This window comes from Mytilus edulis, chromosome 1 (genome assembly GCF_963676685.1).
Source record: "Mytilus edulis chromosome 1, xbMytEdul2.2, whole genome shotgun sequence".
Taxonomy (NCBI): domain Eukaryota; kingdom Metazoa; phylum Mollusca; class Bivalvia; order Mytilida; family Mytilidae; genus Mytilus; species Mytilus edulis.
Window position 1 is genome coordinate 23,276,710 of NC_092344.1, and position 26,800 is coordinate 23,303,509.

Sequence of the window (26,800 nt, forward strand, 5' to 3'; positions counted from 1 at the left end):
GCAGTTATCTGACAGCTAGTTCAAAGCCACTAACAACTAATAAAAAAATCATGCATCTAAGACTAACATCTAAGACTAAGTCTATAGAAAAAATAAGAAAAAAATGACCTTAGGTGAACGACTTATCAACATAGCTGGATAAGTCTTTATTTACTAAATTAATCGTAAATGTTCCGCCGGTTATTGTAGCATTGGTAAATATGTTCCTATCTTATAGAGGATTCCTTGATAAAGTTGTGCTGACATTCGAGACTTGACAGGAGGGGCCCTTTGACACATATTCATTACTTGCGATAGCTATACCCTGTTAAGTTGATGAAAGGACACGCCTTTGTGCATCTGACGGTCCAGCAACGTAACTTTCTAACGCTTTAATGTTTCTATGACCCGTTACTGACACGATAGTTAAATCATCGACCCCGGCGCTTTTCAGCCCAGTACCAAGGTAGCTTTTAAACAATGGTTGGTGTATCTGTAGGAAAGGCCTGCTTCATTTGTAATCCTTGGCATCATTTGACTCAATTTTGGTTTACCCCATGGCTTGATTAGCATACCAGCAATTTGGTTTTGGATAAAACAAAGGCTGTGGAAACAGAGCATTACATTGAGGACTCAATTTAGATAGATAAAAATCAAAACTGGTCACTAAACAGTTAGCATCTCCTGATTTTTCATACATACGCACCTCTTGACGGTTTTCATGGGAATCAACGCCATGACCCATGGTGAGTTTTATTTGTCTCATTGTATGTCATTTTATTATAAGTATGGACCCTGTCATCTTTGAAATTACCAAAAGATGACTTTGTCAAACTATTTAACCCGTCCTGGCCTCGTCTAATCTTTCAAAATTTAACATCAAGTCCAAGAATACTTTGTTTTGTAGTGTTGCTGGTGAATCTGGGTTGAAAAACTCACTGGAATATCAACGCTGTATGTCTCCTTCAGCTTCAGGTTTTTTGTGCACCGTAACATCTTTGCCGGCTCTCTTGATAATTTTATCATTCCTGTTACAACAGGATTTGATGTCATGAAGGCATTATCTTTCATTAAAATAACATTACTGTTGTATGATATTGCTGCACGTATTCCAACTAATGCTGATTTAGAGTAATCTTGTCCTTTTTATGTTTGCAGGCTTGGATAGAAAAAGCATAATCTGTCGTTTAATATGGAGCTTTCAAACTTCAAAAACTTTCAAAAAGTTCATCAAACTTGTCATTGTATTGGTTTTCTGTCAACCATCCTGAAATCAATATTTTAAAATTATTTTATTAAGTTTAAGTAATTATTCACTTTTGTAATATGCAAATTTGGAATTGTATATGTTACAATATGATGTTTTAAGGCGTTTATTCTTTATTTCACTGGTTGACTGATTTGTAAATAGTCTTGTCGCAGTACATCATACATGTACGTCGCACGAAATGCATACATTTTTTGCTGATGAGTATATTGGTAATAACGCCTATTGTTTTATATATAGGTGAATTGGGTGCGATTCCCTGCTAGGGTCAATCCACTTTATCATAAATATGAAACAGTTTTGTCATTTCAGTACAACAATAATAGTAACCTATACTTTATTTTATATTTTATCGTCAGATAATATGTTTGAATGAATCTATTATATAAATGCCTTTTCAACAGGAATAGTGAGGTCACAAAGCAGTCATAATAGCATGAAAGAAGCACGTCATATTATAATTGCAGATAAACGTTGTAATGCTCACGCCAAAATCTATGTTTATATATACATTAATGACAGGGGAGCAAAAAAAAGTAAAATGTCTCTGACCAAATTACTTAAACACTTTAAATTCAATTATTTAAACAATAAAACCGGCATAGTTTCGTACGCCGGACGTGCATTTCGTCTAGAAAACACTCATCGGTGATGCTCAACGTTTGGTACAAAATAATGTAAACACAAAACAGTTCATTAAGTACCCAAAAATCTGAAAGTGTTGTAATGACAAATTTCTGGGGGATGGAGATCCTGTTAACAATGCGTTTATAGAGATGAGCAAGTCAATTATAACCCATGAACACACAAAAGCGATAACTAACATATGTGTACTGAAAATCTCAAAACACTGGAATAAAACAAGTTTTAGCTGTCTAACAAGCTTTGGAGCGCATCGCTGTATCTTCATTTACAGTAAGATGTAGGTTATTTGGTTGTTAATGTACAATAAAGTGTTGTTTATCCCATTTGAGATACAATAGAGAATGGAAATTGGAAATATTTCAAAAAGACAACAACCCGACAAAAGAGCAGAAACAACCCAAGATCACTATTGGGTCTACTCATAAGATGGTTTTATCGTCATGTCTTAGAAAGGCGTATTGTTATAATAGTGTACTGTAGTTTGTCCATGCACCTAAACTACAATATCTGTGTTGATCTATGCCTAAATTTATACAGTTCAAAGTTCGTGTTTTAATTAAGTACTTTTCGTCTACCAAATACATAAAAAGCGGAGGAATTGAAACGTTTCAGATTTCAACGATACATGTGTCGAAAGGTTTCTCTCTCGTTAGTATTGCCTCCGCTTGTCGTCTATCGTCGCCTACCAATCATTAACGTATTAAACATCAACTTTTCTTTTTCTTCGACAGATTTTGTTTATTTCTGGTATCTTCTTACTTTTTGTGTTTTCCATTGGAAGCAGATTTGTGACTGTTAGATTGCATCTTTGATTATAATTGACAAATAGTTAAAGCATGTATCTTCTGAATCTACAAGTCAAAGTTGTTTGAAGGTTATCAGTATGACTGATTGTTACAGGTCTGCAATCGATCGCCATTATTGTGGACCAAACGTTAACTGTGATGTTAGTGATATCATACAAATAGTTCCTGTTAAAAACTAAAAACGATTTTTTTTTTCAGTTTCACAACATTTTTATAGTACAGAACTCATCTACGCCAGACATGCAATACGTCTATACACTATTTATATACGTCTGTACACTATTTATGCTAGAATTAAAAATAGTGAAGAGCCTAAATAAAGTCCTGTGACCTGTAGTCATTCTTCACCCATGCCATTTTTTCCGATGTTAGGGATCGAAAAGTATTTGGAAGGCCATTTAATTGACGTCAATTTAGGATAGATTCTTTGAATTTGAATGAATCAAAAACTAGGATGAACGGATAATATAAACCGGAGGGAAAATATAATACAAACCCAAACGAAATAAATATAAACAAGTCTGAATTGAAAATAACTTTCAAACCTTTGATTGCGTTGTATATAAAATGAAGCACATTCGGATGTGGTGATCACATCTATTCTTATCCGTGAACCCTTGTTAGATTCTGACGGTCAGACAAAACAACAAAACAAAACTCATTTACAGACGGGAAAACATGAAGACAGACTGGTAAATATGTAGAAAAACTAATTAGCATGCATTCATTGTTTGATTGACAGTTAGACCGACTGGTAGACCTGAAGACAGACAAGTGGACACATACACAGACAAGTGGACATGAAGGCAGACTGGTGGACACGTAAACAGACTGGTAAACATGTAGACAGAATTGTGAAACTTTATTTTCAAGGCTAATCAAAAACATTTTTTTTTCACCACATATTGAAAACAATTCATTTTTGGCATGTCATTATTGCATAGTAGTCATGTATGATCATGTAGTCTAAATAATTATGACGCCTTGCAAGGCTATTTTTTTTTCTGTGATGCCTTGCAAGACGTCATATGAATTTTACTTATCCAAAGCAGCTGATCAAAAAGTGTGTGTGTGTGAGGAGGGGGGGGGGGGGTGGGGGGGTATGGTCAGAGGTGTTTGCCCTTTTTTGGACCTTACATAGACAAACGTGTACTCTGTGGCGTTTTCAGTTGATGTTACAAAAAGTAAGAAAGATAATATAGAGAATCACTGAATTATGACTTGCCCCCTCTTATGGCTGTTAGTGCCCCCCTAATAAAATAAGTTGTAGACCCCCCTATAGAAACATAAGCTGCCTTTGTCTGTTCAGGTGCTTATGAAGGAAAAGATAAGTAAAAACCCTACTTAAATACTAACAATCTTCACAGGCAGGTCCCATCTTAGCAATGACAGACAGTGCATGTCTCCTCTCCTAGCATAGGTTCCTTTGTTGACCCAATCATCGACGATATGACTATTCAGTCAACCAGTAAATAATTCCTTTAAAGGAATAGGTAACTATCTTCAGCCTACCCTTTGGCATGAAGGGGCCATGGCCGTTGATGTGTGAACCATGGATACCCTTTGGCATGAGGTGTAAAGGCCGTTGATGTAAGAACCATTGATACAACTTTGGTGATATTTTATCATCATTGGATTGTGACTTCATATTGAGTATGGTCGAACTTCTAGGTAAATGCCGATTTGGTTGCTTATATTATAAATCATAGAAATTTTATACTGATAGTGATACTATATACTTTTGATGCAACATTAAATGCTATTAAATGATTTAGAATGAAATTCAAAACAGTGGTCGTTAGAGACAAACGTTCACGTAAATTGTCCCAGTCAATGGATGACTTTAATGTGTCAATCAATGGCCACAGCTACACTGGTTTGAATTTCATTCTAATTCAAAAAACATTCTTATACTCCGCTGTCACTTTTCAGTCAGAGTTATTTCTTCTCTTTCAGTTGGTAAACTGAATATACATTGTCCAACTATCTTTTCGTGTTTTAAATTAAGAAAGATTAGTAAAGAGTCAAAATATGTTTTTCCACATTTTCTATAAACAAACTTTTATTCCCCAAAAATCCATAGCCCACCTCAGCATTCCAAATGGTTGCTGCCTAACGATCACCGGTCCACATCATAATAAGTAAAAGGTATAAACTGGGTAGGGAGAAAATAACAGATATTTTTATTTCATTTTTAGTCGAACCTGCGACTTTTGTCGTTAAAGCGAGATAGCGATCCTCGTCGGCGGCGTAGCCCAGAAATACTCAATCTGTGGTTAAAGTTTTCGAAAATTTCATTACTTTCTTAAACTACAATGCATTTCTTCCCTACTTGGACAGAAGCTTGTTTATGATCATAAGATAGTATCCAGAATTTTCTGAACATTATCATTTCATTCACTCAGTGATTAAAGTTTTTATAATTTTAATGACTAGTAAAATATCGTGGATTTTCTACAAAACTTTGACAAAACTTCGACAGAAGATTATTAAAATGAAAAGATAGTATCCAGAAGAAAATTGAAAAATTATTATCTTTATCATTTGATGTATTCATTCAGGAAATTTATGATTCATCTCTTTTATAAATCTATTGATTTGATTGCATACTGACTACAAGTGCATGAAAACGATACGACAGGTTGTTTCTGACCTGTATTTGTTACCTTTGTATTGTATATAATACGACGTTTCAAGAAAGAAAGAAGTTGTACATTTTGTATTTAGAAGAAGTATGCAAACTATATATATTAGAAATCCCAGTTAAATGAAGTTACAGTTAAAACACATTTTTTCTCACTTCCCCTCAGCCGAGATTTTTTTTCTAAAAAAAATCAAGAATCTGATAACTAGATTAAAAATTAACCATATCAAGTAAAAGATTAATGTTGTACACATTTGAGACAAAAATGCAACTTCGCAGGTAATACATTTATAAAAAAACATTTCAGTGGTAAGCACACTACAATTTGATTCTTATCTTATTCGGGAACAACGGAAAAGAAACATGGGGGATCATATTGAACAACAAAATGTTCTTGTCTGTGGTGGCCTCCAATTTTATAAAGTTGTCTACTTTAAGCCCAATTTGCAACGGTATTGTCCGTGCGTATTCCATTTTGTTTGAAAACAAGCAGACGATAGATGAAATGTGTTTTTCAGAGGGAGGGGTTTTGAACAGCCAACAAGCACGTTGCTGTATCCAGGTCAAATATGACAATTTCGAATTGTAACACATTGTTGTCATTGTAAAAGTATTACTAACAAAATTTGCATCGTTTAAGAGTTTGAAAGTGTTTTAAGTTGAAATACATTAAATGCATGCCAATTCGATAAAATTCATTTTTCTGCAGTAGTACATATACGCATGTGCAAACTAATTTTATAGGATTTAGTGCATGGGTTTGTTTACGAAGCTAAAGAAGCACGTCATATTAAAATAACTGATAACAAACAAGGGAGAGCGATATCATTTAACCCTTTGATTCTTTACCTAACTCAATTGTAATAAAAATCTTCAAAAAAGTAGGAACAAGAATGTGTCCATAGTACAAGGATGCCCCTCTCGCACTATCATGTCATTGGATTTGACTTCAACTTGATAAAAAATACCCTGCCCATAACTTTGACCAAACACTTCAACCTGAAACTCGCACTATTCCATTTTCTTTGTTTAGTGGACCTTAAAATTGAATTATATACTTGTCATCAAATGAAACGATAAACAAGTTTGAACTAAAATTTATCATAATATATAATAAATAGGCAAAACTTATCCGATGAAAAACATCTATTTGAAAAGCAAATGCATATGAATAAAATAATCTGACAAATTTGGAATGTTAGTAAATACCGTGTTTAACATAGAACACAGATCCGAGACCACAATTGTCGTCCCTTGATTTTCGTTGTTGTCGTCCCTTGATTTTCGTTGTTCACGAATATAGTCCCTAGTGTTGACAGTGGGTTACTTGCCATTATTTTTTATACCCCTTCCAAATTGATTTCTTTATGTTTAATGCCTCAAATTGCAAGCAGGGAGGGGGGGGGGTTGAAATTACACTGTAAAAAAATTTGGGTCCAGAATTTTAAAGGAAAGTAGTGATTAGGTCCAGCTCAAAAAGGTAAAAAATTAGCACTTCGGAAGCTGTCAAAATATTTCAAGATGTTCTAAAAGAAATGCACTACGAAATAATTGTGGTCTCGGACCTAAGAGGTGAAATCTGTAAATATAGAATCTGTACTTTGGCAACTTCCGTAAATGATTTGATGGTGTCAATTTGTCAAATAGCATGAAACTAAAGGATTTAAACATTTATTTTATAGAATTTCTGCAAAAATGACCAATTTTGGCATTTTATGGTCAAAATAGGCATTTTATAGATTTTTCAATATTGATGCATAAATGGCATCCTGATTTTCAATCTGACAGGTTTTCATGTGTCAATATTTGTGTTTCTATGCTTTTATCTAGTTATTTTACTTATTTATGAACTCTGAATCTACAGAAAAGAAGATTATCTCAGACAATATGTGCTAAATGTGTTGTATAAATGACCCTTGTCTAACGCCCTGTTTGGATGAAGTCCAAAGTTGGGAGCTTGGTACATAAAATTTGAAGTCCATAATAAAGACCTCACTAAATTTGTATCAAAATCACTTTACAATGTCTATTGTACCTGTTCCATTTCACATAATATCTTTCTGTTCTTCTGTAGGATAGCAAGTGGTTTAAATATAAGCCTGTTGAGAATAAATTGCATGCAAGTTTTCCCCTAAAAAGGCAAAAATCTTTGTATGAGATCATACTGTCTGTAAGAAAAGTTAATTGCAAGAGTCTTTTTGTGCTCAGATTTGTTATATCATGTCACATGAGTATAGAAATGATAAAAAAGACACACATTTTTATTTCTAATAGCCTCAATATGCATTTTTTAATGTAAATATGTGGCACGGCCTAGATAGACCCTAAATTATTTCCAGTCTTACTTGGTCTAAGACCCTTTTAAATTAATATGATATCTTATTTGTAACTTTTCTTTCCATTTAAAGTACATTTAATACATATGTAAGGGTTATTTATAACCAAAAAGCTTCACAAATTTAAAATTGCTGGAAAATATCACATCTTTATGTAAGACCCCCTTCATTGAAAAATCTCAATTTTTAGGCACAGGCTCATATAAATTTGACTTTTGAATAATTGCATTAAGTCTGATAAATCAAATGAGTACTCTATTGCTTTTAGTACATGATAATTGATATTAAGGCATTTAAAAAGTTTTTTTTTCAATATTTTAATTTTTAAAGCCCCAAAAGTTGATAGTTGAAATTTTTCAATTTAAACGTCAAAATTTAACACGCAAAGATGAGTATAGAATTTAACATACTGTCTATAATATATATCCTATTGTTATGAAACTTTGTAAGAAGTGTTATAATTTATTAAACTTTGGTCATACAAAGTATTATTTAGATTATTCCACTCTTTCTATTCTATTAGGTCCGAGACAACAATTGTCGTCCCTTGATTTTCGTTGTTCGATTTTCGTTGTTCACGAATATAGTCCCTAGTGTTGACAGTGGGTTACTTGCCATTAATTTTTATACCCCTTCCAAATTGATTTCTTTATGTTTAATGCCTCAAATTGCAAGTAGGTGGGTGAAATTACACTGTAAAATAATTTGGGTCCAGAATTTTAAAGGAAAGTAGTGATTAGGTCCAGCTGAAAAAGGTTAAAAATTAGCACTTCGGAAACTGTCAAAAGATTTCAAGACGCCCTAAACATAAAATTGTCCATATTTTAAGTTAGAACCGATAAAGTTTTCTATAATTTTGATATAATTTGTCCCAAAAGTAGTACAACACACTGTAAAAATTTCTTTGAGAAAGCGCAGGTGGGATTTTTTTTATTTTCATTTATGTTCTAAAAGAAATGCACTACGAAATAATTGTGGTCTCGGACCAGAGTCAAAGAGATTTTGCGGAAAATAATGAAACAATCGCTCCTCAATTATGAATATGGGAATTAAGTACTTAAATATCTGCAAAGGAACTAACAAAGTTTAGCAGACAAAGTTTAAAGTTTAAACTTTTAATATCTATTTTTGAATTTTCGGATGAAAAAATGATTTTATTTCGCGTATTTGTCTTAGTTATTTGTTATTTAAATATCAGACCAATTGGGCACTTGATTACCTTGGTACAGTATAACCAATTTCATTATGTATGGAAACATTTTTAACTTGTATTGTTTCTATTGTTGACTAGTATATTTTTATAAACATCATACGTTATGTATAATATGTGTCGGCATCGCGGACGTTCGGACGGTAGTTATCGTGTATATGTATTTGTATTTATACTAATTTTAATATATTATAAAAATATTTTGATACAACTTGTCCTATAAAACATGTTTAATGTTATAAATATCCTGCTTGTAAGAACTCGGTGCATAACATTTTTTTTTAGGAAAATCTATGCACCGAGTAGCCATTGTTCCTTTCCTTTTAGGGTGAATTTTGTAGTGCTTCTACCATTTTTGAGTCATGATTGGATACTCCATATCCTTGTTTCCATTCTGTTATGGCTTTTTATTTGATGGAAGGTTAAATTTGTCAATTTCAGAATACTAATTACGTCATAGGAACATAACAACTAATATGCCTTAGTTGAAAAGTTCTGATTATACCATCTATTTCTTTTTTCGGTATTAATTTGTTCTTGAGGGGCGATGATACAAGATAAAAGTTCTCAAATTAAAATTAAACGTGCATATGTTATATAGATATCTGTAGAATAGTCATGAGCATTTCATGTTTCTTTCTCTTTCTTTTGAAATGTCACAGGACATAGATCAATCAACCATAAGTCTGTATTTTATGTATTCTTCCTTTTTATTATACCTCCATTTATTTTAAACCTTCGTTTTAATTCTTAGTACTGATTGTGTGTCACTGCGAGCAGAGTACCAATGACAGGGCTTCATTTGACAGTATGTGTCTATTTTCGTCTGTAATTTCATCCTCGGCATGTTAAAACTATTACTGGTAGTACATTAATATTTCTCTCCTTTTTTTCAAAGTTTTTAAATTGCTGTTCTTAAAATAATGGCATTTTTAACCCACTCATAAATATATATTGAAAAGCAAAAATAATCATTGATGAAAGATGAAATCAGACAAACACAGGTCAGCGATTCGTGCTCTTCAGAGCCTCTTGTCATTGTATAGTCTTATTAGTGTACCACTGGTAGGGCTTTATTTGACAGTTTGTGTCTATTTACGTCTGCTATCTCACCCTCAAAATGTTTAAATAATTTCTGTAATTCAAACACGTCTGGCAGAAAATTTATATTTCTCTCCTTTTTTTATGTTTTTAAATTGCACTCCTTGAAATAATGTTAATCGATAAAATGTAAATTAAAAGTTTAAATACAATGTTATATGAGAACCCGTGCATAATAATTTTTATTTAATGATTTTAACTTGATAATAACAAGCAAAACTATATTAAATGGATATTTTTCAGGTATATTTTTCTTCTTCAAACTTCCTTTAAATTCAGTGTACGTATTTGAAAGGAAGTTCATTTACATAATCTGCAGTATACCTTTCTGGTTATATAAACTACCTTCAGATGATAGTGAGTTGATGAATGTGTCGTTTAATTATCATACCGTCTATAAAATAGAAATGTCTAAAGTCAAGTTCAAAGATTTCACTCAAATTCTCATATTTAATTCATAATATTCTAATACGTATTTCTTAATAACAAAAGTATAAGAAAATAAGTTTTCTTTCTTGTAAAAAACGAAAGAAATAAAAATAACAAATAACACTCTTTCAAACTGATACATTTTAGGCAAAATGTTTTTCATTCAAACCAAAATGTTTAAATATTTAAAAGGTGCACATTAAATATAAAAAATCTTTCAATTCACCAGCCCTTTATAAAATTAAAGCATTCGTGGTAGTCAAAGATTCAATTTTCTTCCCAACATATATATGTTTCAAACCAATTGAATTCTGATCCGTTTCTTTTTTTTTTGACAACATCATCTTGGCTATGTTTTCATACATATAACTCCTATAATCAGATTGTTGAATACTATTGTAATTCCTGATGTGGACTGATGTGATCAGTGAAAATATGAAATTTCAAAATCTTGAAATTTTCTTGCCAATTTATATTTTCCTGTATGACATTTGCAACTGATTTCAAGGTCATGGAATCTGATAAAATATGTTTAAATAATTGATATACCGGTTTTATAATTTGGTACGCTAAACCCGGGGTTTGTCCTCATAAGACTCATCAGTGACACTCAAAGCAAACAAGATTAGAAGTTAAATCCAAACAAAGACCACTTTGACAAACAATTTATGCATGGATATAACAAGTTGCTTGATTTGAACAGAACAACAATAGTCTGTATGTTAAAACTAAAATCACAAAAATACCGAACTTAGAGATAAATTCAAATCAAAAAGCCCTTATCAAATGACAAAATCAAAAGCGCAAACACATCAATCGAATGAATAACAACTGTCATAATAAGGACTTAGTTCTTGTCTTTTCTTACGTAGAAAAATGGGGGATTAAACGTTTATATAACTGAGGATGCATTTGAAGAAAGAGATATAGAATGACAGAAACAAAACGTATTTGCGAAGTAATATCTGTGACACAGGTAATTCAGGTTTTACCAAAATTAAAAATAGATTTTCGGATAAATTCAATATTTTGTCATACTGGATACTAACATTAGCGATAAGGTAAGTCTTTTTTTATCATCAATATAAATATTTAGTTTATCTGGCAAACATTTGATCATTTACAACCTAGAATTTCTTTGATAATCACTTTGACACAGTTGAATTATTTTTGTTAGTTTATCGTTTTGTATTTCAATGAATGTTGTTTGCTCATGTATTATTGTTGTATTTGGCGTCCGTCGTCTGTCGTCGTCCGTCGTTTGTCGTCCGTCGTCTGTCGTCGTCCGTCGTTTGTCGTCGTCTGTAGTCGTAAACTATTTAAAAAAATCTTCTCCTCTGAAACTACTCCGCCAAATACATTCAACCTTTAACTACATGTTCCTTAGGGTATCTAGTTTTTAAATTGTAACCGAAGTTGTGATCAATTGACAAACATGAACGCCATGAATAAACATAGAACATAGGAGTCAAATGCAGTTTTGGGCTTATATCTCAGAAACTAAAGCATTTAGAGCAAATCTAACATGGGGTAAACATGTTCACAATCTATTAGTCATGAAATTTTCAGACAGACCGAAAAACCCATTGTTATGTTGTTGCCACTAATTTGGTTATTCTTATGACATTGTACAGTTTTCGGATATTACCTTTAATATTATTGAAGAAATAGATACACTGTAAACAGCATATGTGTTCAGCAAAGTAAGATCTGCAATAAAGTTTATATGACGTAAAGTGTCATTTGAGCCCTTAAGGAGTTATTGCCCTTTTAAACAAGTTTTTTTTATGATTTTAAACTTTAAAAATCTTCTCAAATAAATATAGTATAAATACTTGTAAAAAACTACGGGGGAACATTTAAAATAGTATCTAAATCTATGAAGGTGTAATACTAAAAAGCGGTTTGTTGTTATAACTGTGTGTATTGTTTCTGTTAAATAACCACGAACATATGATCTGATCTGAATAATATTCAAAGTAGAAGGGAATGCAATCGTATATCTGACATTAGCACGTAGATAAATTAGTGACAAATATAGTGACTGTTTATGTAGGGAAACAATTTTATTGTTGATGTCTTGGGAAATGAAACAAACTGTAGAGTGGGTGATCATTTTCGCCATATCTTTCCATGTTTTCTTCAGTTTATGTTTAGGTCTTTATGTTTTTGAAGTATACAGATATTTCTATATGAAGAAAACTTCAAATGCAAAATATTCTTAGCTTGAAAACGTGTTTGTTTTGAGTAAAATCATCTGAAAAGTTGGATTAAAGGGTGTATGAAATTTCCTATTTTTTTGTCAACGGGGGACACATATTCGCCGTTTTTACATATCTATTTAAAACCAAATAACTGCAGCTTTAAGCAATATTTATCAAATAAATTTCATTATAGACGAACAGCAGACATTTGAAAGGTGTAAAAAACTGAAATTTAGGGCAATCAGTCAAAGAATTACTAAGGAATGCTTCTTTGAAATCGTTTTTTTCATTCAGGAAATTGGCTGAAAATCGTTGTCCATTTTTCGGTCCTTTGCCGTAAGTGCCGAAATTTAGTCTCATTTTCAAAAATAATCATATTTGTTATAAAAATATAATTTAACGGCATATTTCTTCCATTTCAACCATCCTTTGAAGTTTTTACACCTCAAAATCATAAAACGGCGAAATTGTGTCCACGGCGAATATGAGCGCCCCACTCTATACCTATTACATATTAACTGTGAATTCGTGTTAAAAGAAAATCGTCCATTGAAGAATATCACCAATTTTTCGTAGACTTTTATTTATAGTATCGATCAGTCAAAAATACTGTATATGTTCTGAATCAGATTTTGTAGCTATAAACCCTAACTTATATTTAATCTGTTCTATCTAATGTAGACTTACTGGTGTTGTCTGATTTTAAGAAAAATAATTAAAAGCGGGGTCATATTCAGATTACGTCTGTAAATATAAACAATGTAATTTTCCCAGTTTATTGATAAAACTGCCACTTTTACTATGAAGTTTTTTTTCAATAAAAGCGTTTCTGACGCAATAAATAGTTGACACTTTCATTACAAAATTCTATCCTGAACATAGTGTAAGTGTTTTCTATAATTTCTTTTGCAGGTAGACAGTGGTATTTGACAACATATTTGTTTATTTATAAATTAGTGATTAAAGAAAACCGTGATGCACATTATCGGATATGTTCCTTACGTCGTAACTACAATCCCCTTCCCTTTCATGAATGTGACCTACCGAATTAGACTATTTACCGGATTGGTAATCACATAAGCAACACGACGGGTGCCACATGTGGAGCAGGATCTGCTTACCCTTCCGGAGCATCTGAGATCACCCCTAGTTTTTGGTGGGGTTCGTGTTGTTTATTCTTTAGTTTTCTATGTTGTGTCATGTGTACTATTGTTTTTCTGTTTGTCTTTTTCATTTTTAGCCATGGCGTTGTCAGTTTGTTTTAGATTTATGAGTTTGACTGTCCCTTTGGTATCTTTCGTCCCTCTTTTAGTCCTTCAATCATTTAATGAATAGATCAAATGTTGAATTAAGTCCTTTTGGTCAGTTTGCAGATTGAAACTAGACTGAGTATATTCTTTGTATTCTGCAGAATGTGTTATTTTGTGATCTTTGTGGAATTGAGATATAAAAGAAGAAAACAACTGAAAATCACAATATATCTGTAAAAAGTGTCATTTCTACAAGCGTTTGTGATAATAAAATAGAATGATTAACAGTAAAAGATTTAGACAAAAATCATTACTAAAATTGGAAAGTCAATTTACTTGCTTATTTTGCGAGTAAACTCAACCAAAAACTAAAAAGATTGACACATTCACTATTTCAATTCTCAAATTTAATTTGTATGGAGACATATGTGTGTATACTATTAGAAAAATAATAATTATATACACAATACGAAGTATTTGGGAAAATTATTTGACATGTAATTTCAAATAAAAATCCTAATATGTGCCTGTAAAAATCTTGTCTATTGTTATTATCAATTTAACTGTTAACATATTACCTAGTTTTGTTTTAAATACTGTAGATTCAATTTCCTATTTTAGAAGCGTGTTCTATAGACTTGAACTAGTAAATTAATATCATATTAAATTTTAAGGTAAATAGCAACTTTTTAATTGATCCAATTTGTTTAAAATAGAGATATTTGTATCAATAAACATCATTCATGTTTTTTTTCATGTGCTAAAGAATTTTTATGAATAGGTTTATAATCAATGGGCTAATACAATGCGATACATAATAACTTCAAATCATAATAATAATAAAAAAAACCCACCATGTTAATAGGTAACACCCTATCACGAGGAGTACTGTACCAAAAATTGCATCCATGCTTGAATTCATATCCTTGAAAATCGATTACTGATATTTTCTCTTATTTTTTTCCAATATTGAGAACAATTTGACATAAGGTCATGCTTACTTTTAATTTTTATGACACATTGATGAATTTAACCTATTTAATGGATACGTTCGGTATGTTTTTTTTCAGTGATTACAGCTGATATTTGTGTATCAGGTGCAATTTGAGTACTATAACGTTAAATACTAGCGAGTGATTTATATGATAGCATTGTTTGAACACGCTTTATTTCATTTTGTATTCAGCATCCCTATTCAGAAAATTGATACCACAATTACGTATTTGCGCTATTTAGTAAAAAAATAAATCTCAGTTTTATGTAATGAAAACTCCATTTCGAATAAAAATCGAAGTTATCAATTTAACAATATGAATAAAGATCTCGAATCAGTTAATGAAGAACTCGTACAAATGATTCAATTTTTTGATTCTTTAAAATTAGCAGTTTTATCTAATTTAGATCATAATACATAAAAATCTTGGTCAAACAGTCGGCTTTGTTACCATGGTTTGTTTCAATAGTTTAGTAGTGACTAATATTCTTAATGATTCAATAGATATGTCAGTTCAAACTTGTAGTCAAGTATATATTAAGACTGATCCTCAAATTCAATAAACCTAAATGAAGTCATCTTCACTCTGAAAGAACTTTCTAGCGATTATTTTACAGTTTAAGGTATTCAGAATAGTCGTATGGACTGTTATTTCCAATTCCCGATTATTGATTGATTGATTAATTATTTGTGTGTTATTGGTAGTTAACAATTATCTTCAGAAGTGTTATAAAAAGTCATTTACAAACCTTTTATGAAAATAATCAGAGTGCAGATAAGTGATTATGTTGTTTTTATAAATGATGGTATGATTTGTAAAACTTGTTATAAAAAAGTCTAAAGTATAATGTGTTTTTACGCGTCCTTCATACCTCGTACCTATATCGCAGCGCTAGCGTTTTTGGAGGAAGCTTGAGTGCCCAAAACTACCACCGTCCTTTGGTAAATTTTGAACTAAACATCGTCTAATGTGTATTATATAAAATAGAAACAAAAATGTAACTCGTTTTTTAATTTACAATTTATAATGAACATATAAAAAAGAAGATATTGATTATGATTGCCAATGAGACAACACACGGTTTTTGTAACCTTAATAATAAAAAAAAAACATTTGGGAGATACCATCGTTGTCAACTATATTTTAACCGCTAATTCTTGGAGCCTAAAATCTATTTTTTTAATTATAAATTGCATAAAAATACATTTTGAACTGATCGACATCAAATCACTATTACTGATATCAATGTTATTTTTGCTAGCAATGTCTATATTAGACTTTGTTATAACAAGTTTTAAAAATCATACCATCATTTATAAAAACAACACAATCACTTTTCTGCACTCTGATTATTTTCATAAAAGATTTGTAAATGACTTTTTATAACACTTCTGAAGATAATTTATAACTACCAATAACACACAAATAATGATAGGATTATCATGTCCAAAGGTGAACTATCATTTAACAAATCATATAAAGTGTCCGCAACTTGTAATTTAAGATATTTCTACAGTACAATTGCGTTCCATAACATTTTTATCACTTGAAAAGGATTCCCGCCTTCGTGATTTAATAGCCAAATTCGTCAAGGTGATAAATGTACCAAATAACTTTAAATAAATGTTTGCATCTGACTTTACCGGGATGAAAGGGTTGTTTTCAAGTCAAATACACAGTAGTAAAACCAATTTGAACTATTGTTCCATTGAACACAAAACGTTTTTCCATCTTAAATTTCTACTTAATTACCAGATAGTAATTTGAAAGAAAAGATATTTTATTTTTAGCCACTATTATTAATAGGTCTTGTTGCTATGCACAATTACGTATAACTAACATATTCTAATTCGGAGTTTAGTATGACGTCCATTATCACTGAAATAGTATAAATATTTGTTTAGGGGCAGGTTGAAAGTCGCCTCTGGGTGCGGGAGTTTCTCGCTGCATTGAAGACCTTTTGGTGACCTTCTGCTGTTGTCTGTTCTATGATCGGGTTGTTGTCTCTTTGACACATTCCCCATTCTCAATTTTATTCCGATCTGAGTTTTTATTTCTTCTTAGCCTGGTGCCAAGAAGTTTTCTTTTTTTGTTTCTTGAGAAGTATATCTTTTACCTGTTTAGTCACTATAAAGTGTTACAATTCATATTTTAATGCAACACAATTAAAAGTGACCAAAAAGGTACTACAATCGCATGCGAGAAGCTAGAAAAAATGAAATGTACACGTGTTCGACATATAACTTGGACCATCATATACAATTCTTATAATGAGATGTGGTTTTATTGTCAACGTACATGTATAGACAGATAATCTTAGAAAAAAACAACAACAAATAAGCAAACAGATAAGAATATATACCAACTCCGAAAGAATTTAACTAGACAGAAATATCTTTTTGTCATATGAATTCTGTATACGAATGTGTGACTTTTGTAATTAATTTGTTCTCAAAGTCACAGACGGAGTGAGATCTCAATCCTTCCCGTTACATCTAGCCTATGTAAAATAAAGAAACACATATCAATACGCACAGTGTATGGGTTTTAACCCTCAACCACAGGATTGCCAACCACTCAGATACACTCAGGAACGAAACGTCCATCAGTAACGACATCGATCCAGTGGATAAAAAACAGACCACAATGATACCAAACTTACAATTTGGTACATAACACCGAAATAAAAGAATTATATTTTAAAAGAAGTTGTATAGTACGTTTTTACTATGTGTGTTAAGTTGATTTTTAGGCTAACGCCGACAAATTAAATATCTATTGGATATCTTTTAAATATATATATTTAGTATATTATGTTATAAGTAGTGTAAAATAATATCCACCATATGTTTATAGGTTTATATTAATGTTCCAGACCATATGACTATTTGGACCGTACGCGTACGTTCTTGATCGTATGCGTACGTTCCTGATCGTATGCATATAAACGTGCATTCTATGACGAACTTCAACCATATATGTATTTGGACCGTATGGGTAAATTCTAGACAAACATTTCTTGGAATTTACAAATTAATATTATTACAATTAGATAAATGAAGAGAAATATATCATCAACCCTACACAATAATCTGGAAATATCATATCAACAACTGGTATTATAAGGGTAACAAAGCTGCTTTATTCATTCTTTGCATTTGCTTTCGACACGTTTTTATCATATTTTCTCATTGTATTTTCGACGGTTTTTAAAAAAAACCTTATTGTTTAGATTATTTGACGGTACATAGTGCGGTAGTGACCTAATACGATATATATAGGGTCGGTAAATTACATATGGGGGGAAAGCGAAGCTCTAATCCCAATATGGAATTTACTGACCCCATATATATCGTATTAGGTCACTAGCACACTATGTAATGAATTTATCTTACCGACTATCTTAACATGTGATATTTAGATTAGTGTTCTATAAAAGTGAACAAGTCTTCAATACTGTTAGTATTATGAACCAACTTCCATAGGTCTATTCAAAAACAAATGCCAATAATAACATCTTGTTAGCTTTTAATGTGTTGTGTGGAATAAATTTCAATCGTTCATTATCGATTGAATCGTCTATTGAAACCTTAAAGATTTTTTTCTCACCGCCGTTTTGTTTGTATAAAGGGACAGAAGCGTAACATATCAAATTTAAGTGACTTTTTTAAACAGTTAAAATATTAAGTTTTTATTTCATTTACAATTAAAATTAGTTAGACCTTAGTTAGACCTTATGCGTACAGTGCGACCGTATACATATTTTGAAAAAAGTACGCATAGGTTCAAATACTCATATGGTCTGGAACATAAATTCTATTAAAATATCTTTATACATACTGTTTTGACCCGTCAGTGGCATTTTTTAATTTGTGTACTTTCTGGGATTGTAGTGTTGATGGTTTACTTTTATCTTTCTATAATTCCATTTTGCAACTCAGCAATTGAATGAAGATTATGGGCCGTTATGTTTCCTAATCATAATTAATATAATTGCATTTTGTTTTGAGTGTATATATGCTACAGTTCCTAGCTATTTACTAAGTAAACGATTTAAAGTAACTTCTGTTTTGCTTAGTTAGTTCTTACAAACATTTGCATACAGCCAGTAATGAGTATGTATATTTTGTAAATTTGCCAATCAATTGTCATGGTTGCCACAAAGCCAGCACGAACCTTGTAGATGTCTGAAATTTCATCTGATTGTATAATTTTAACATCTGTTATATTCAATAGAAAAAAATATTTCCAACTGTAAATGAAAACACATTTCTCTGATTGAAATCAATCTCTCGCAAGAGAGACACCATTACAATGGGAAGTAAAACAGAGATTTAAATCTATTAATATTTTAATGCATGTTTAATGCAATTATTACCTTGGGTCTTATGTTTCGTTGAGACCAGATACCAGGGATTAGATTGCTCAATTCATTCACACACATGGATGATGCATATGACGAATAGACCACTCAAGTGTTTTGACAACTAAGATCGATTGCTTTAAAATTGAAATTTTTACCACAATTGTTAATGTTAAATTACAGACTTAATCTCTTCTACGTCAAATTAATAAACCATCAATTCAAATTCTTAAATCGGCAATCCAACCCATATTAATTCTTATTAATTTCATGTTATTGCATTAATATACTAAAGTATGATGTAATTTGCGTAATTTTGTTGTATGATGTTCTGGTCACCTAAAGGAAAATAAGGTTTCAACTCAGAAGTCCAGAAAAGCGCTTCCGACGCATGACATTAATACATGTAAAGTGCTTTTTATTTACAAAAAAAACCCCTTTAAGTTGAAAAACAGTATGACTATTCTATTTGATATTTTTAAACACTAAAGTATGTTTAAATAACAGTAGAGTAAGAGTCGTTTTAGGGGTCCCAACCCAATGTTAGCCAATTTAGGACCAGTACCCTACATGCAACGATACTTATTAAATAGATTTTTCGTGAGATAAAGGATTTCTGTAAGTACGATAGGTAAAATTATAGTACCACCAGGTGGAAGGAGATAACAAAATATTCTCAATATATGGCATGGTAGTCAGAAGAATAAATACCCTAAAAACTAAAATAAAGTACTCCTACACCCTCCCCCCCCGACATTTAAAAAAAATCAAAATGTTGAATTGTTTAACATAAGAAAATACCAAAGCAAAAAAATACTGGTGCTCGTTTATTAACTTGTGAATCATCGCCTTTTCCTAGGTAATATTCATTATCACCTTGTGATGTGTCCATACACCGGAGTTAGGCTCACAATGGAACGGTTATTTTAGCGTATAATTGCGTTTTGGCCCTTAACATTTCTGAAATATTAGCCAGTGGGTGTTGAGTGACCAATATGGGTCTATCTTTCAAGCCTGTTTACTGTTTAATGGTCATGATTATATCTACAATATATTGGATGCAAAACTGCAGATTTATTTTCTTGATATATATTAATTTAATAAAATGTGTATGTACATGAACTAAACGATCTACTTGTATATAATTAGTTGATCTAAAGAGCAGATTAAGGAGTGTGGTGCACTAGAGTACCTCTACCCAACAGACACGTTCCTAGCCTCCAATTCTAGATATTAGCCTTAATCTAGTATATACAATTAATCAGATAGAGAGAGAGAGAGACCATTCAATTTCCCCCCCAAAAAGTTTTTGGTTTTTGCTTTCAGTGAACAAATATTCTGATTCCCAATTTGACAAAAAAGTATTGTGGTCAAGCAGATTAATGCTGTTTTACCGGATCAATCAACGACTCTTTATTGTTATTGTGTAAATGTAATCCGTGCTTCCTTTACGGTCGTTCATACCTTTTGGCAAAATGTAAAAAAGCTCTATGAAAAGAGTATATTGATATTTGATCTCAAGATTGAATGGAATTGAGTGTTTAGTTCTAAAATACAGGGATGTATTTCGATTCTGTGTTTATTGCAAAAAAGTACGTTTATAAGATTAAAACAAATGATAACAATCCAATAGGCGGGTACTTACTAACTACATGGCTCCAGTTAACTGTTTCCCTGTCAATCGTGTATTGTCGCGACAGATAAACATTTAAAACCTTTAAAATAGTGGGTTCTCATATACACAATATCATAAAAGAGGAACGAAAGATACCAGAGGGATATAATTTACCATTTAAAATTCAGTATAATTTCAAAAATGGACGATGAAATATTATCAAATAATTGTACAAAATTTAATGTTGACATTTAAGATTTGTGGCTGTTTCTTCTCCCTACATTTATCAAAATGTGTGACTCTTTTCCTCTCAAATTAATGACGTTTTTCCCTTGACCTTTTTTCAGTGGACCTATTTCAACTAGACAAGGTATGTCATAACTGTGAAATAGTTTCGATATTTGAACGAACGAAATTTTGTTAAAGTGTATCATAGAAAAGAGAAATACATTATCTTGTTCTTTATCTTACGTTTTTAATGAACTCGAGCTTTTTCTAACCAAATATAAATAAAATCATATCTAACATTGTTGGGTTGATGTTTAGACGAGTTGTATATACATTATGTACACAGCCATGTATCCCCATCATTGATGGTGATCCGATGGATACTTCTGTTGTAGAGTTGTCACTGACTCAGACGTACTTATGAATATAATTATTTTCTGTGACTGTATATTACATTAATTTGTAGGATCCTTTACTATAGATAATTTAGCTGATCTGTAACAATAACATCTTCATGCCTTATATATCATGTACTGCAGTACGCCGCTAGATTAAAACTGACGTGGAAAGGTAACACACGGCCAGCGAAAGCTCTTTTTAGAGAGCCCAGGTGGTCGTGTGGTCTAGCGGGACGGCTGCAGTGCAGGCGATTTGGTGTCACGATATCACAGTAGCATGGGTTCGAATCCCGGCGAGGGAAGAACCAAAAATTTGCGAAAGCAAATTTACAGATCTAACATTGTTGGGTTGATGTTTAGACGAGTTGTATATACATTATGTACACAGCCATGTATCCCCATCATTGATGGCAATCCGATGGATACTTCTGTTGTAGAGTTGTCACTGACTCAGACGTTCTTATGAATATAATTATTTTCTGTGACTTTATATTACATTAATTTGTAGGATCCTTTACTATAGATAATTTAGCTGATCTGTAACAATAACATCTTCATGCCTTATATATCATGTACTGCAGTACGCCGCTAGATTAAAACTGACGTGGAAAGGTAACACACGGCCAGCGAAAGCTCTTTTTAGAGAGCCCAGGTGGTCGTGTGGTCTAGCGGGACGGCTGCAGTGCAGGCGATTTGGTGTCACGATATCACAGTAGCATGGGTTCGAATCCCGGCGAGGGAAGAACCAAAAATTTGCGAAAGCAAATTTAGAGATCTAACATTGTTGGGTTGATGTTTAGACGAGTTGTATATACATTATGTACACAGCCATGTATCCCCATCATTGATGGCGATCCGATGGATACTTCTGTTGTAGAGTTGTCACTGACTCAGACGTACTTATATATATATAAATATCCCATCAATACATCAGTTCTACATATTAGAACACCTTCGATTAATACAAAAGACATTTCGTATTCAGATAATACAGACATTATTTTAACTATCAACCCAAATACATTTTCATTTGTTAATTTTCTACATATTTTAGATTGGCCTAAATATATAATTCAAACTGATCCTCTTCGTCTCCCGATTATTGATATCAATATTGATTTTTATACCAATGTCCATTTATGACCTTGTTATTACAAGTTTAGAAATTTCATACCATAATTTATGAAAGGTTTTCATACAAAAGAGACAGATGATGGAAGTGGGATTAATCTGTATGAATTTGACAGTTAGTGATTGATGATATAAAAATCTTTATTTTGTAGCGAAATTGAAATAACCTTTTGTTACACTTCTGAAGATAATTTGTAGTTAACGAATTATGATAAGTTTGCTTCATTTAGTCTGTTTGGCTAAATAGACGTTCTAATAAAGAAAATCTTTAATTTGTAACGAATTTCAAATAATTTTTTATTACACATCTGAAGCTAATTTATAGTTAACGATTATAAGAGTAATCTATAGAAAAATAAACTATCATTTAATCTATCATATAATTATATGTCAGTAACTAGTAATTCCAAACATTTCTACAGTACATTTGCGTTCAGTAACACTCTTTTTATCAAACGAAATTGACACTTGTCTGCGTGATTTAATAGCGTGATTCGCCAAGGTAACCAATTAACCGAAACGATGCGACTGTCATACAAGTGAAAGATGTAGCTATTTATAACACCAGGTTCAATCCACCATTTTCTACATTAGAAAATGTCTGTACTAAGTCAGGAATATGATAGTTGTTATCCATTAGTTTGGTGTGTTTAAGCTTTTGATTTTGCAATTTGATAAGGGACTTTCCTGTTTGAATTTTCCTCGGAGTGCTAATTTACTTTTTGCAAACAAATTTATGACGTATAAGTTAAAACCCAAATTTAAGAGGAAAAAAACCTAGAAAATTATTGAACAGAGAAAAAATAAAGCTTACACTGACCTTTTAAGAATGAAATTAACTATTCGTTTTCTTTCAAGGACGTGCGCTAAATAGAGAGTAAATAATAATATCAATTCCACATGTCAACTTAAGGTATAATCTGAATATTCAAAAGTCCATGCAATGTATTGCTTATCTGAATTTAAAAAGGACCCTTCAAATTGGCTGTTCTACGACTCATTTTAACGTGTTGTTATCTCGTTCTTTGAGTTTTATAAAGAACTCAAGATATAACTTGGTAAAAAAGGCTTACTGTGCTTAATTACCCTGATAATATGTATGATTTATATTCTTTTTACTGCGGATATGTACACACAAATTAAAACGCCGAACTCCTTTAAACATGAAAACTCAAATTCCATTTGATCAAAAGCTTTCCAACTATCTTACCGAAATACCAGACTTTGGCTTCCTTTATTTGACAATACAAAATTTTAAGTAAAATAATATGAAGTACAAATCGGGCAAATTTTCTTTTTGATTGGTTTATTTCTATAAATGGAAAATCACAAGCTTCTCAGTAACAATACAAATTTATAACTGCCTTACTTTCTATGTTAAAGTCTGTAACGTCAAATATTCATAGCTATTGTTTTAAGTTCAAATAGAGTTATAGTCATTTTAATATGTTAATACTATTTATTACATTGGTTGCAATGCATTACATTGATTTCCCAGTTTAAAAAAACCCGATAATTTCACATGAAATAAACGTGGTTATTTCAGTCTCTGACGTCATACAACAATAGGCGTTGTCAAGACGTCGAGAACGGCGGATGAAAACAAATTGTGAATAACTAATTAAAGAATTCAAATATCTAAAAATATTCAACTCATGACCGAAGAACATTGATAATTAACTCATGCGCATTCGTGAATTAATGTGTTGTTCGGTCACTCGTTGAATATTTTTCTCTATTTGAATTCTTCGATTAGTTATTCTTTAAATTGTATCTTGACTCGTGATAACAACATCAACATACCTATATTGCACATTGGAGCAGATTAGTTCCAGAAAAAATGGGAAGTACAAAAAAGGTTTCCCTGATCTGAGGAACAGGGTAAATATTTCCTCCTATCTTCATTTCATTTTTCATTATTATTATCTATAACCAAAATAACTCACATATTTTACTTAAAGACAACGTTACAGCTATAGGTATGAACTAAAATTCTTGTTTGTTCTTTTTTTACAAAAGTTATCACCGTATAATTGTTATTGACGAAATCCTCTCAAACTTATATATATGTCTACCTATTGAGTACAAAAGTACCTAGAGTGTCTTCATTTGCGGGTATCACAAGAATTCCTGCAAGTTTGTAAATCTGAATATAAATAAAAAATCTTAATTAAGAATTATTTACAGTGAAGACAATGGTGAAACTATGATGTCAAAATGAATTGAAGAAAAATTATTTTATGTTCAAAGGAACGATATTACAAATTAGTTTAACAACTGTTATTTTGTATGTTTTGCCCTTGTGCAAGTGAGATGTAAACATATCATATGTGTACTCAGTGTGTTTGATCATGAAGGACAGTATCAATATCGGCATATAAAAAGAGTGTAACAGAGCACAAACGCACTGAAGAAATAACTGTAATTAGTAGTTTTATACATTTTATATTATATTTTAAATGATAGTTTACCTAAGAACAGATACATATACTGATTTTGCATGGCACAATGAAACATCAAATTAACAAAAAAATAATGATTTTTTTTTTAATTACTAAATGGCTTTTTTTCTCTTTATATAAAACTTACGTACACTAAGTTTTTTCTGAAAAAAATCTTTAATTTGTCGAAATTTAGAAGACATTTACTTGCTTTTAATATTTCCTTCCAGCCAACAATTCACCGACATGTTTTCCGTATGCAGTTCCTAAAGCGTGACCTCTCTCGTAAAAATCCGGAGATCGCTATACGTAGAGAGTCAACAACCGTAAAGATATCTCCGTCATCCAACTAATAAAATTGAGAATGGAAAAGAGGAATGTGTCAAAGAGACAACAACCCGACCATAGAGAAGACAACAGCAGAAGGTCATCAACAGGTCTTCAATGCAGCGATAAATTCCCTCACCCGGAGGCGTCCTTCAGCTGGCCCCTAAACAAATAGATATATACTAGTTCAGTGATAATGAACGCCATACTAAACTCCAAATTGTACACAAGAAACTAAATTTAAAAATAATACAAGACTAACAAAGGCCAGAAGCTCCTGACTTGAGACAGGCGCAAAACTGTGGCGGGGTTAAACATGTTAAACCTTTATATCTTATTGTACACGTGATACACGTGCTACCGTGAATATTCATGCTTCGGTGTGAGTCAAGGCTCTATGTTGAAGGCCGTACCTTGACATATAATGGTTTACTTTTATAAATTGTTACTTGGATGGAGAGTTTTCTCATTGGCACTCATACCACATATTCCTATATCTATTCTTCGTTGGTGACAATCGGTAGACTTCTGTTTCAAAACACGACCATTTCTTAACTGTCATATTTTCACAACAACATTGACGAAGTGAAATATTTTTGTGACGATAATACGATATTGATACATACAAAATTATAAAATCGTGCACATAAAACTACGTTAATATGCATGCATTGGTTCAAGTATTGGAGTAGCGTTATTTTAACCAGTCACTCGTTTTATGCGATTTTAGCTATCATTTCATCTTCATAGGTGTGATAAAAAATCATTTACTTTTCATTACAGTATAAATAAAACCATTTTTCAGTACGTCACTTAAGACAAACTGAAAAAATGAAGGAAAATTATTATTCGTGTTAGCCTTATACATTATATCAACGTACAAAAGATCACTAACCGTCATATTCATGAATTTCTTAAATTTTAAAAACAAGGTCCTAAACGGACATTGGTATCTAAGTTTACATTGATTTCAAATTAAGTGATTTATATCAGTTAAAATTGTATGTTTAGGAAAAACAGAAGTCAAAAGAAAAGAAAAAAAAGTTGTTTTTAACAAATAGTACTATTGTAGTTGTAAGTCACTCGGATACCTATTATTATTTTTGTGTATTGCTGGTTACTAAAGGCTCTTGTTCCTTAAATAAAAAAACGTAAATAGAAGAACAGGTTTACGTTTGCCTTTTTTATATGATACACATTAAATAAATTTACGTCATTTAATTGTTAACACAAATCGAACACACTTGTCTAGTGCAATAACTAAACCTTTTTAACGATCATAATTTATTATACCCAATTTATAAAAGTGCAACTACGTTTGTATTCCTTATAACTCAATTCTTGAAAATTCAATCAAGAGACCTGGCAGCAATACACTAAACATGTATTTCTTTACATTGAAAATAGAACTCTAATCTAACTTGAACACAC

General features: G+C 31.6%; 1 protein-coding gene across 4 annotated transcripts in view; it reads left to right on the forward strand.

Moving 5' to 3' along the window:
• Window positions 1-26,800, forward strand: part of LOC139528454 (uncharacterized) — a 311,112-nt gene that overhangs the window by 21,720 nt on the left and 262,592 nt on the right. The window contains exon 1 of one of the 4 annotated variants that reach the window (XM_071324459.1): window positions 3,443-3,531. The exons of 2 other annotated variants lie outside the window; for them this stretch is intronic. The gene's annotated coding sequence lies outside the window, so the exon portion shown is untranslated. Of the gene's footprint in view, window positions 1-3,442; window positions 3,532-11,268; window positions 11,479-26,800 lie in introns of those variants that run through there. One more of the 4 variants, XM_071324452.1, reaches the window with a different exon arrangement.